This window comes from Balaenoptera physalus, assembly GCF_965194825.1.
Source record: "Balaenoptera physalus genome assembly, chromosome: 11".
Taxonomy (NCBI): Eukaryota; Metazoa; Chordata; class Mammalia; order Artiodactyla; family Balaenopteridae; genus Balaenoptera; species Balaenoptera physalus.
The window spans coordinates 38513816-38527263 of record NC_138896.1 but is presented as its reverse complement, the minus strand read 5'-3'; the positions used below and the strand labels follow the sequence as shown (position 1 = coordinate 38527263).

At 40.7% G+C, this 13448-nt stretch overlaps 1 protein-coding gene and 1 long non-coding RNA gene across 6 annotated transcripts in view; one reads left to right on the top strand and one right to left on the bottom strand.

Moving 5' to 3' along the window:
- Window positions 1–5286: 5286 nt before the first annotated feature.
- LOC309637692 lies at window positions 5287–11300 on the bottom strand. The gene is made up of 2 exons (XR_014250754.1): window positions 11090–11300; window positions 5287–9030 (listed from the first exon to the last, which is right to left on the bottom strand). It is a non-coding gene; the product is annotated as an uncharacterized lncRNA (long non-coding RNA).
- Window positions 11301–11315: 15 nt separating this feature from the next.
- KCTD20 (potassium channel tetramerization domain containing 20) overlaps window positions 11316–13448 on the top strand; it is a 38183-nt gene continuing 36050 nt past the window's right edge. For all 5 annotated transcript variants that reach the window (XM_082412646.1, XM_082412647.1, XM_082412642.1 and 2 more), the window contains exon 1: window positions 11316–11477. The gene's annotated coding sequence lies outside the window, so the exon portion shown is untranslated. The remainder of the gene's footprint in view (window positions 11478–13448) is intronic.

The following is a 13448-nucleotide window of genomic DNA, read 5'->3' as shown; positions in this document are numbered from 1 at the left end:
GGAAGATGAGGGAGGGAAAAAGAATGTCTCAGAAAGCTGGGACACCAAATGTAAAAGCCCAGCAGCAGTAAAGAATTCAAGGCATTTGAAGAACTAAAAATAAAAACAGTGAAGGCTTTTCAATTCAAGGTAGTTGAGATCTTCCCCACACCACTTCCCTCAAAAATAAAAAGGAGGGAAAAAACCCCAGAAACACAAATTTCATCTTTATTGAACTGGTAATCACCCCGAACTACAATGCATGAAAATGGAAAATGGATGGAGGGTGATAAAGGACTTAGCAGACCCAAGAAAGGTCGCGTCTAAGTGGTGGGGAAGATGAAACCAAGGAGAAGCAAGGCAGGTCACCAGAAGGGACCCTGGAAAGACTCAGGAATTGGAAGCAGGTAAGACACAGGAGGAAATTAGAGGAGCGGAGATGGAAGGAGTGTAGTGCTGAAAAGAGAGATTTGTTTGAAAATCTGTTTAAGAAGTGGTCAGATCCCCAGGTCCCGACTCCACCTGATATAATCAGGCTACTACTTTTACCTTCATGTGAAACAAGAAATGTCACCTCTGGAGAAAGTAAGCCTGAGGAGTTCTAGATGTGGGGACACCGGCATAGATCAGAGAGGGAGTGAGACGTCTTACTGAATAAAGAGGAATTAAGTCTGAATCTGAAAATGAGACACCCAGGCCTCTTCTCTTGCTCACATACAGAACTTCACAGCCAAGTTCTACTCTCAAGCAGAAAATAAAGTGTGCTTCTCAGGAAAAATTAACCATGCCAGAGAAAAGAGCCCTGACATTTAGGGGACCCATAGGAAAAGCCTACAGTGAATCCCTTCAATTGACAAGACTCAAACACACACTCGGGGCACCCAATCAGCTTTTAGGACTTTACTCTTAAAATATAAGTGGACAAAAATCATCAGATACTTCAACATAAAAAAATTAAAAACCTTCAACATGTGAAAATCAGGGGGGAAAGGAATCACAGGAAATAGAGACAATGCAAGGAGCATAAAAATACTTCAAAGAAAGCATAGTATCAGAAGAATATATCCATGAAACAAGAACAGGATGCTAAAAGAAGAAATAATCTAAGAGCAAGAAAGAGCAACTGGAAATTACAAATACCGTAATAATTAAAATTCAGTAAAAAATTATATACTGAAAGATAAAGGCAAAGAAATCCTCAAAGTAGAATGGCCTTGGAAATTGTTACAGGTCTGAAAGAATCATGAGAACATTCTGCAAGCTAACTGATCTGTTTTACAATTGGTATTATAGGGAGATAAAATGGTGGGCAGATGGGGAGCACTACCCTAGATTAAAAGAGGCTAAAGAAATAAAACAACCAAATGCAATATGTGAACTTTGGATCCTGGTTTTACAAAAAAAAAAAAGGTTATAAAAAAGTGTTCTAAGGTCCTTGCATTGTCCAAGGAGAGGTAAAAGTATAAATTTAAATTTGTTAGAGAGTTATACTTTTTATATGATATAAAATTAGATATATGTGATTATTGGCCTCATTTCTTTACCCAGCATCCACATCTCTGCCATGGCTTCATGAGACTGGGGCAGGAGTGACAGTGTGCTAGTTCTAAACCTAGGCCCGAAGAAGCCTGATGTGTTTCTGCTTGCCCTTTTGCACCTCTGCCATCTCCAAGGGAAGAGTTTTCCCTGGGTAACTGCTGCCCTTCAGACTGAGCATCAGAAAGAGTGCAGAACAAAAGACAGCAAAACATCAACAGGCTAGAATTAGAGATTCTTTTTTTACCCTGCCTTTCTCCCAGAGAAAGAGAATTAACGCTTCTTTATTCCACTCCCTATTTTCCAAATTTTCTAAGGAGCATAAGTTAGTTTCATTCTCAGAAAGAAAAAAAAAGTTCCTAAAGAAATGAAATCACAAATTCTTTTTGCAGAGTAATGCATATTTGTTTCTCCCAAGAAATGAATTTATCAGAGTGCCTTGCACACAGTGGATGGGCAATAAATATTTGTAGAATGAAAAAAGGAACTCCCTTAACTCACCTCTCCTGGCTTCTGCTGCGATTCTCTTTGTTCTTAGCCTTTCTCTCCCTTCTAAAACTAGCTTCCTCCCGCTCCCACTCCCAGTTTCTCTCTCCCTTTCTGATTCCTCCTTCTCCTTCCCTACCTCTTTGTCATTCTCTCTTTTCCTTCTGCCTAACTCTAACTTTCTCCTCCTATACTTCTCTGCTTTCCTTTTTCCTTCCCCCTTTTTTCTTTTTAATTTGATATTGCCTCCCCCTTTCTTTTTTCTCTCCTCTCCCCTTCTCCTTAATTGGGATTTCTCCTTCTTAGCTAGACATAATAAATAGTTATTTATTATGTTTATTGAAAGTGTATTATTTATAGAAATTTATCCTGTTTTTAGCATTTAAATAATTTTAAAATGTAAAAATATATCTGTATGTGTACTTAATTTTTAGGAGCTATTTTAATAACATTAAAAACTAAATTAAGTTGCTTTTTAATTATGTATGACTCTCCTTTGACTTTTCAGTGGTTCAGTGGTTCTGGGTAGAAGAGTTTCACCACCCTTATTTATTTATTTATTTTTTAATTAATTAATTAATTAATTAATTAATTATTTTTGGCTGTGTTGGGTCTTCGTTTCTGTGTGAGGGCTTTCTCTAGTTGCGGCAAGCAGGGGCCACTCTTCATCGCGGTGCGTGGGCCCCTCACTATCGCGGCCTCTCTTGTTGCGGAGCACAGGCTCCAGACGCGCAGGCTCAGTAGTTGTGGCTCACGGGCCTGCTTGCTCCGCGGCCTGTGGGATCTTCCTAGACCAGGGCTCGAACCTGTGTGCCCTGCATTGGCAGGCAGGTTCTCAACCACTGCGCCACCAGGGAAGCCCACCACCCTTATTTTTTTATTTTTTATTTTTTTATTTATTCTTTTTTTTTTCCTTTTTTGGCTGCATCGGGTCTTCATTGCTGTGCACCGGCTTTCTCTAGTTGCGGCGAGCGGGGGCTACTCTTCATTGCAGTGTGCGGGTTTCTCACTGCGGTGGCTTCCCTTGTTGCGGAGCACAGGCTCTAGGCAGCGGGCTTCAGTAGTTGTGGCTCGTGGGCTCTAGAGCGCAGGCTCAGTAGTTGTGGCTCACGGGCTTAGTTGCTTCATGGCACGTGGGATCTTCCCGGACCAGGGCTTGAACCCCTGTCCCCTGCATTGGCAGGCGGGTTCTTAACTACTGCGCCACCAGGGAAGCCCCAACCACCCTTATTTTATACCTTTTCAAAAAAAGGAAATGTTTGGGGTTTCCCTGGCAGTCCGGTGGTTAGGACTCTGCACTCTCACTGCCGAGGGTCTCGGAACAAAAATCCCACAAGCCACGCAGAGCGGCCCCCCAAAATAAACCTTAAAAAAAAAAAAAGAAGAAATGTCCTCCAGTGACCTTCAAATCTTCAAAAGTCTCCTTGCTTGGACAGACAATATTTTCACATGTAAGTGAGGTCATCTTTCGGAACTTTTGGAGCCTAGGCCAAATTCCACTTCCTGACCCACCTTCCCATATATATTTCTCTCCAAGTAGAATCAGTTTACAATGAGCATTTTGGGCAAACTTGAAAGAAAATAAATCACAATCATGCATTGGTCACTGATCCTCTTAAGACCTTAGATTCCTTCTCATCAAGTGAAAAACTTGGCACTGATGATTTCTAAGGCCCCTTTCACATTTGGCATTTCATGACTGAATCTTAAAGAATGGAATTTCTAAAAGGGAAACATGAGGCCCAAAGGGTGGATTTTCTAAGGAATCCTAGAATTTCAAAGCTTGAAATTGCTCTCTTCAACCTTGTTCATATATTACTATCATGTGATTAAAAATCAAAGAGCAGCTAAGGAAGGACACAGTAATTCCTAATAATTCCTTCCAGATCCAGCCTAGGAGGGTGTGTGTGTGTGTGTATGTGTGTGTTTGGCAACCTCTTAAGAATTAGAATCTATGAGGGTACTTACTGTACCGTTAAAAAAAAAAAGCGCTAAGAAAAGGACATATTTGATAGAGAACCAAATGTCCCCTTAAGAAAAGATGTTAAGTTCTCTTTAAAATAATAACTATTGTTGTCAATTATTATGAATAAAAGGAGAAAATATTGAAAATATCTTGTCACTATAAAATATTTTTATTTTCATTCAAACTGCATCATAAATGTTAAGGAAACCTATATATATATATCTATATATATTTTATTGGAGTATAATTGCTCTACAATGTTGTGTTAGTTTCTGCTGTACAATGAATTGAATCAGCTATATGTATACCTGTACCTCCTCCCTCTTGGACCTCCCTCCCACCCCCCACCCCATCCCACCCATCTAGGTCATCACAGAGCACCAAGCTGAGCTTCCTGTGCTTTATAGCATGTTCCTGCTAGCTATCTATTTTACGCATGGTAGTGTATAAACTAGTATATTTTGATATACAAACAATTTACAATTGACATTAAGGAGGTCAATTTTATCTCACAAAAAAGTCTTTCAGTGTTCCTTGTAAAGATAATGTTGGTTTGGATGGAGTGTGTATATAACATTAATACTAATAGAGCCTTAAAATTTTCTAGTGCTTTGAGGTTATAAAATACTTTCGTATACATTTTGATTATGTTTTCTTCCTTCCACATCCTCATGGCAGAGGTAGGTCAGTTATCTTACAGACTGGGAAACCCAAGCTTATGGGTGACTTGCTCAGTAACTGGTGGAATGGCCTCAAACTGAGGTCATCTGGCTCTTTTTCCAATGTTTTGTTTTTTGTTTTTTCACCACGTCATACTGCCTTATGAATCTGATGCCACTTCATGTTTCTATACTTCCTTTTCATGTACCTTGTACATTCACAAACACTGACTTATTTCCAGGTAGGCGTCACAACTCCAAATAAGCAAGGAGAACAGTTTGTTTGGGCTCCTTGTTGACAAGCAGAAGAAACCTTTCTGAATTTGCCTAGTTCCCATTATTTATCTTATTGTTTATCTGTTTGTTTTTCATTACAAAGTATCTCAGAGAGCAAAGTTAAGGGGCCAGGACACATGCTTTGGTAAACAGATTTTTGTCTTTTTTTCAGTTATTGAAAGTTTGGCGAAAGGAGGAAGTGTGATTTGAGCAAAGTAAAAGAACCTGGAGGTTTTATGTGTTGGCTCAGTGGGTGACTGGAATCTGTTTTGTGAGCCTAAATGTCACTGGTTCAAATCCTAGTTTGAAGAATGTATATTTTGGGGCTTGTCTTTTTGTTTGCTTTTTCAAATGCAGTTGTGGTTTTTTTTAAAAATATTTATTTATTTATTTATTTGGTTGTGCTGGGTCTTTTAGTTGTGGCAGGTGGGCTCCTTAGTTGTGGAATGCAAAAACTCTTAGTTGCGGCATGCATGTGGGATCTAGTTCCCTGACCAGGGATCTAACCCAGGCCCCTTGCATTAGGATTGCAGAGTCTTAACCACTGTGCCACCAGGAAAGTCCCCTCAAATGCAGTTTATTTAAAACACATGTAAGGGTAAAAAAAAAAAACTTCCCAGCATTCTCAGTATTGGGTTCAAGAATGAGACTTTTGGGGACTTCCCTGGTGGTCCAGTGGTTAAGAATCCACCTTCCAATGAAGGGGACGTGGGTTTGATCCCTGGTAGGGGAACTAAAATCCCACATGCTGCGGGGCAACTAAGCCCGCGGGCCTCAACTACTGAGCCCTCTGAAGCCCACACACTGCAACGAAGAGGCCACGTGCCACAACGAAAGATCCCGCATGCCACAACGAAGATCCCGCATGCCGCAGCTAAGACCTGACACAGCCAAGTAAATAAATTAAAAGAAAAAAGAATGAGACTTGTGTGTTCGTAAACACGGGCACTGTGAGCGGTCAGAGCTGGTGCACCAGATTGGAAGGTCAGAGTCTGTTTGTAAACTGATAACAAGAGTAATGAGAGATGAACATATCATCAGTTTACACACAGCCTCTGCTGAAGCCCGGGCTAACATGTACATTTTCTGACTCCCCATTCTGAACCCCACAGGCCTTCTATTTACAGAGGTTTATTTGATTCTTGAATCTCAAGTTGAGCATTCTCTTCTATGTACTTTGAAAAAGTCATAGAGGGACTTCCCTGGTGGCACAGTGGTTAAGAATCCGCCTGCCAATGCAGGGGACACGGGTTCGAGCCCTGGTCCGGGAAGATCCCACAGGCCGTGGAGCAACTAAGCCCGTGAGCCACAACTACTGAGGCTGTGCTCTAGAGCCCGTGTGCCACAACTACTGAAGCCCACGGGCCTAGAGCCCGTGCTCCACGACAAGAGAAGCCACCGCAATGAGAAGCCCGCGCACTGCAACCAAGAGTAGTCCCCGCTCTCCGCCAACTAGAGAAAGTCGGTGTGCAGCAATGAAGACCCAACGCAGCCAAAAATAAATAAATAATAAAATTAAAAAAAAAAAAGTCATAGAATTCTGAGATGTATTGTCTTGGCATGTGGGTGGGAAAGGGAGGGAGTTCATGCCCCCCAACAAAATCTCAATGGGAAATGTTAATAGATTATTCTCCTGACAGTTATTGGAATTTAACCATTAAGCTTCAAGAAATTGTTTTAGTATCCTTACCCTTCATCATTCCATTTTACCCCTTTTCTCTAACACTCAAAATACACTCTACTACCGACATGTCCATTACCTTCTAAAAAAGGACAATATCTAAATAAAATTCCCCAATTATATTACAATGTGGAATATCTTTCAAAAGTTTTTTAAAGCATTTATTTTTCTTTTTAAAGTAATTTAACCTTAATATTGATATTTTCCCAGGAAACCAAATGGATACATTTGCAAATAGCTCAGTGTGAAGAAAATATATTTCAGCTCTTGGGTAGGACTGGCCTCTAGCTCCAAACTTTTTCTTTAAAAAACTTTTTTAGCACAAAAAAACCCACAGAAACAGAAGACAACACAAAGAAAATGTTTGCCTTAATCACTTATTCTAAAGCAAACACCCTTGTAACTACCACCAGGCCAGAAACAACTTCCCTACCTACCCCTGGAAGCCCCTTCTGTAGTCACTTCCCAGTCACAACTGTTTCACCACCAACAACGGCGAATAAGTAACCATTATCCTAACCTTTACAGTAAACATTTCACTTCCTTTCTCTTACATGGTTTTACCACCCAAATGTTCTCCCATAGACAGAATAGTTTCCTCCCTACACACATATATACACTTTTAAAAAACTTGAGATATCTTTTGTCTTTTTTTTTTCAACTTTACAATTTTTCTCCTGAAGAAAAAAAGGCCTTTTGACCTGTAGAGTCTCCCGCAGTCAGGACTTTGCAGATTGCATGATCACGGTGCAGTTCAACATGTCCCTCTGTTCTCTGTTTCCTACGAATTGGCAGCTGGATCTCAAGTCTAGACCCGATTTAGGTTCGATCCCTGTAGCAGCATTTTAGGTGTGGTCTTCCCTCAGGAGGCACATAATGTCTAGTTCTCTCTCTTTTTATGATCTTAGGAGCTGTTGATGCATAATGCCTATATCTATTAATTCACAGGGGTTTGCAAAAGTGGGATATTCTATCATTTCTTTTTTACTTAATAGTGGAATATTTTGATGTAGATTCACTTCCCCTTATCTCCTATTTGGTTACCCAAATAACCAAACTTAACTTTTTTAAGTTCCCTTAGAGGAGAGATCCTGCAATCATCATCTATGTAACTCTCTTGGGGTCCTACACCTTTGGACTGTGGCTATATGTTTGTTGAATTTGCAGATGAAACAATCCCTATAAATGAGACTAAAAGGCATAGTGAAGTTTTATGTAAAGCAGATGTACATTAATAAAGATTTAGTAGAAAATTCCAGCCACTAGAAACTTAAAATTCTTGCTTCTCTGGTTGATTATGTACTCAAGGTCCAGTCTGTTTCCTGCTGGTCATAAAGCTTTGTGACTTTCATGAAGAGATTGTTAATGAAGGTGAACTGATGAAAGTGAAGTGAAAAAGATTCTTGTGAATCTACTTTGGGTCAATATACAGGGTTCTGGCCCCCCTCTAAAAAGTCAAAAATTAAATAATTTACATCTGTATTTATATTTCATCTATATTTGAGCACAATTTTGGACTTCCAAACAAAAGTGATTATTCTTTCAAAAAGTCTCATTTGATATGTCTGCAGTGATCTAGAGATTATACAACCTAAAGCATTTAAAAAATTGTTTTTGCAAATGTAATTATTTTGAGAGAGTTCAAAAATCTTGGGATTTTGGGGTTGTTTTTATATTTACTACATATGAAGTTGTATGCAGAAAGGATAATTAGTTTTTTATATGATAATTGATAATAGCTATTACTTTTAAAATATTTTCATTCTAAGATAAGTCAACCTTAAATTAGTTGGTTTGTGTTAACAGCTGATGACATTTAAGGTGCCACCTGGAAGTGCTCAGTTCACCTGGAAGCAGTTAGGTGGAGCTGCCGAGCAAGAACTTTGGGGTCAGATGGTCTGAGTTCTCAGCCCACCAGCACCACTTAGTAGTTTAATGACCTTAGTTACTTTACTTGTTTATGTCTTGTTTTCCTCATTTGTGAATCTGAGTAGTAAAACCTATCTCCCAGGTGTCAACCAAAAAATATTGCAGGAGGCTGCAGATAAGAAAAGTTTATTTGGGGTCTTAAGAATTACAGTTGGGGAGACAGATTTGGGTAACCCTAAAGGAGTGTTCCTGGGAAGAAAAAGAATCAGGGGCTTATAAAGACAAAAAGCCACGAGGTTGTTAAAAGTTGTCTTGCGAGAACTGTGATTGACTCCGACTCGAGTGATACAATATTTGTCCTTAAGGAATCATGAGTTTTTTTAAGGTAAGGGTCCAATAAGTAGACAGACTGTCAGGAGTTTCTGTCAGATGCTCTGGATTACTTCATCAGGTCAAAAGGTCAGATTCCATCCAGACCAGCCATGCATAAGTCACACTTCCTTAATGGCCTCCTGGCTCCATTTTAGAGAGCTCTCTTAGCAATACCAACTTCATTTTGATTTTCCTTTCACACAGGGCTGTTGAGAAATTTAAGTCACGTGAAATATTGGGAAAAGTGCTTTGTAATATTTACTGGTAGTAGATGTTATATTTAAGGAACTTAAATAACTCAGTTAATCAAATAAACTGAATTGGCCATTATGACAATTGAAATTTTCAGGCCTCCCAATTTGACATTAGAGAGGTTTCAGCTCCAGGGACTTCCCTGGTGGTCTGGTGGGTAAGACTCCACACTCCCAATGCAGGGGGCCCGAGTTTGATCCCTGGTTGGGGAATTAGATCCTACATGCATGCTGCAACTAAGAGTTTGCATGCTACAACTAAAAGATCCCACTATGCCACAGCTAAGACCCGGCGCAGACAAAATAAATAAATATTTTTAAAAATAATAATAAAGAAAGGTTTCAGCTCCAGATACATCTGAGAGATTCAGATTTTGGAGATGCATTAAATTAGAAATAAAATGGTAAAAATCAGCATACACCTCTGCTTTCTGTGACTCTACATTTTTCATACTCCATCTCCTTGATGTCTACCCAAAAAAAGTACCAGGACTGATATGCTTTTCATTATATGAGATTAGAGACAAAAATAGAACCATTTAGTCTTAACGACTGATTAAAAGACACAGTAGTTAGCCTAATTCTCCAACGTTGGGGACAGATTTTTATATATTACAAATCTGCAGAGAGAAACCCTTCCAGAAAGGAAGAATTTGTTTCAAGAACTGTCTTGCATGAACATCAGAAAAGTTTTTTCTTCCTTTTGACTCAGAGGATGTAACGTTGTACTTTATAGAAATGGAAATAAAGGCATTAGTTTGAATAATTCCCTATATTACTTTGGTTGTAAAGTTTGGATCCTATAACACATTCAAATTGGTTTATATTTAGTTTTACTATTGAACACTGTGACAGAGACAATGCTGTGTTCATCAAATCCTTTTTCTTGTTCATTTTCCCTCAGCACACAGGAAGTTATACCTCCTAGCCTCCTTAGAGTCAAGTCAGGTTTGGCCGGGTGACTAGTTCAGGCCAGTGAAACGTCAGCAGAAGTGAAAGGTCCACATCCGGAGGAGGCAAAGAAAAGCCCTTGCAGGATTCTCCAGTCTAGCTCTTATGGCATCCCTGATGTGAAACCTCGTGTTGGGTTGGCAGAGCCAGGGATGGAAGCAGCTGGGAATGCTGTGTCACCACGTGAAGGTGAGCTGCCCTGTAGAGTCACCTGACCTACTAGTGACCTACAGTACTGGATGTTTTACAGTCATTGTAAGTGAAGTGAAAGAATAGAAATGGGGACTGACCCTCTACACCTCTAAGATAAAATTACAATGAACAAATTTATAGCTTCAGTTTTTTAAAGTTGTTGCCCTTAATGAGGCAATTTTACTATACAAGTATCTGGCAATCATTTGCAACCTACCGGAATGAGATATTTTCTTATATTCCTTCCATTTCAAACCTAATCATAATCATTAGCCCCAAATTAGTTTTTAGACTCTTAAGTAATGAAAAAGAAGTCGACTCAAAATTTAAGAAATCGTGCTATTATTAACTTAATTGGTTTTCAACAATTTTAAAACAAAATAGTTTGCATAATCAGTATAACTTTTTATTTAACTAGTATAACTTTTTATTTAACTAGTATAACTTTTAAAAGTACAAAAACCAGTAGAAATCATGACAGAAAGGACTGATGCTATTTCTTTTACGCTTTATAGGTCATGGACTATACATAGATAATTTTTTGAGTGTTGAAATATTTTACTAGTAACAACCAATTTTCCAATAATTTGCTTCAGGTTGATTAAAAATGTGTAATTCAGCTTTGCTTGCTATACTATGTAGTTTCCTTAAACTCAAGGTTTGAGAAAAACGTGGAGTTTTCCCCCCTCCTCTAGGTCAGAATGTATATCCAGGAGAGGGATTTCCAAGCAAAAGGTGTTTAAGGAACTCCATTATTCTCACTACCTCCTCCCCCCAAATGTATGTAAAGATCCGGGCTCCACAATTTTCTAAAAGCATTGGCTGTCCCGGGGCTGCGCGAGCTTGTTTCACAATTCAGATAACTACTAACTTTTCCGTTTCAGACTTCTAATAATTGAAAGAGGGTATCCGCAGCTCAGAAATCGATCTACCGTGGCTGTGCAGCGGTGAGAGCGTCCTCCGTGGGACGGTGGGGCGTGTCGGGAAGGAAAATGGACACCCTGCTGCGCGCGGCCCAGGGGGCTGGCCGGAGCCCGGCCTTCCCGGCGTGCCCCGCGCGCCGAGGGGGGACTCTTAACGTGAAGCGCTGGGTGACTCAGCCGCGTGGCCGCGCGGGCCGGGGCCGGGGCTGGGGCTGGGGGGGGGCGCGCGCCGCTGCGGCCCGGGCGGTCCCAGCGGCGGCTGCTCGCGGCGCCGTGTGCGCGCGCCTCCCGGGCGGATTCGGACCCCGAGTGCGAGAGCGCGGCAGGGAGCTTCAGGTAAGTGGCGGCACGAGACCGTTCGCCTCGAAGACCCGGCGGGCCTAGTGCGGCAGCAGGCCTGGCCCCGGAAGGTGCCTTTGTGTCGGGGGTAGGGGGCCGACTCCTCAGGACGCCGACTCCTCAGGACGCCGCTCGGGCGGCAGCCCGCCGGGTCGGACCCCCAGTTTGAAAGCCCGCGGGGCTACAGTCATCTCGAGGCACAACGTTGGCTAATGGGTTCCAGGCGCCAGTTTCCGTGCTGAGGGTAAAGCTTGGTAATCCGGGGAAGAAGGGGGGTCGCCTTGGGTGGAAATCGTCAACACAGTCGTGGGGACAGCTAAAGTATAACTTGACTTTTCCTGCAGGCCTTTGGTGTTTTTAATCCCAACAGAAGAGAAATGATGAGAGCCTCGGAGTGTTTATTGATAAAACATTTGCAGACGTGTTTTTTCTGGCAGTTAATTGAATTCATTAAAAATTAGGTAGTTGGTCGGACTTCTGGCTCTTTGCACCCCTGCTTCAGTCTTCCTTCTCTGCCACCCACAAATTACTAGCTTTCATCAGTGCCTCTGAGTGCAAAAGAGCTGGGGGAGCCTGAACTGGTAATTTTCTTTTAAATAAAACCTTACTTTTTATACCGTTCAGTGTTTTCAGGTTTACAAGCCTAGTTCTGCACTATCAAAAAAAAAACTCTTCTATTTTGGAGTTTGTGATTCTTTCTGAAAATTCTTGGATTGATCCGATTTATTTTTAAACGAGAAACCAGTGAACAAACTAACAGGATAAACAGACTGTGAGGAACAGTTTAACCAGTTTATGAAAATGCATTTTCCAGGCCCTTTAATTGTGCCCCTGTTAGCTGTTAAACAACTAGCTGCAGCTGTTACCTGAGAAATTAAGGTTCTTTTTTTTAATGGTCCCCCAAACAGTGTTGTAGTTATAGCAGTTGAATTTGAAGAATCTGGTTGAAGAACTCCACCCTTAACTCCTCTTCCTCACCCACCGACCCAAATTCTGGGACAGTAGTTCTCAAACATAAGTTTGCTCCTTAAAAGTACCAACACCCCTCCCAGAAATTTTTTTTATAATTTTTAAAATTGTTTATACAATTTTTAAAGGTTACTTTCCATTTACAATTACCAAATATTGGCTCTACTCCCCGTGTTGTACAGTACATCCTTGAGCCTTACACCCAATAGTTTGTACCTCCCACTCCCCCAGCCCTGTATTATTCCACCCCCACCCGGTAACCACTTGTTTTTTCCCTGTATCTGTGAGTCTGCTTCTTTTTTGTTATATTCACTGGTGTGTTGTATTTTTTTAGATTCCACATGTAAGTGATATCATACAGTATTCGTCTTTCTCTGACTTTTCACTTAGCATAATGCCCTCCAAGTCCATCCATGTTGCTGCAGATGGCAAAATTTCATTCTTTTTTTATGGTTGAGTAGTAGTCCATTGTGTGTGTGTGTGTGTGTTTGTGTGTGTGTGTGTGTGTGTATTCTACATCTTTATCTGTTCATCTGTTGATGGACACTTAGGTTGCTTCCATATCTTGGTAATTGTAAAGAATGCTGCTGTGAACATTAGGGTACATGTATCTTTTCCAATTAGTGATTTTGTTTTTTTCAGATATATAGCCAGGAGTGGAATGGCTGGGTCATATGGTAGTTCTGTTTTAGTTTTTTGAGAAACCTCCATACTGTTTTCCACAGTGGCTGCACCAATTTACATTCCCACCAACAGTGTACGAGGGTTCCTTTTTCTCCACATCCTTGCCAACATGTTTTATTTGTGTTCTTTTTGATGATAGCTGTTCTGACAGGTGTGAGGTGATATCTCATGTGGTTTTGATTTGTACCTCTCCCAGAAATTTGATTCTAGAGATCAGTGATGGGCTTCCGAGTGTGCATTTTAAGCAAGCACCCCCTCCCTTGGTCTGTTATTGGTGATCCAGGGACCACACTTTGAGAAACACCAAAATAGGGC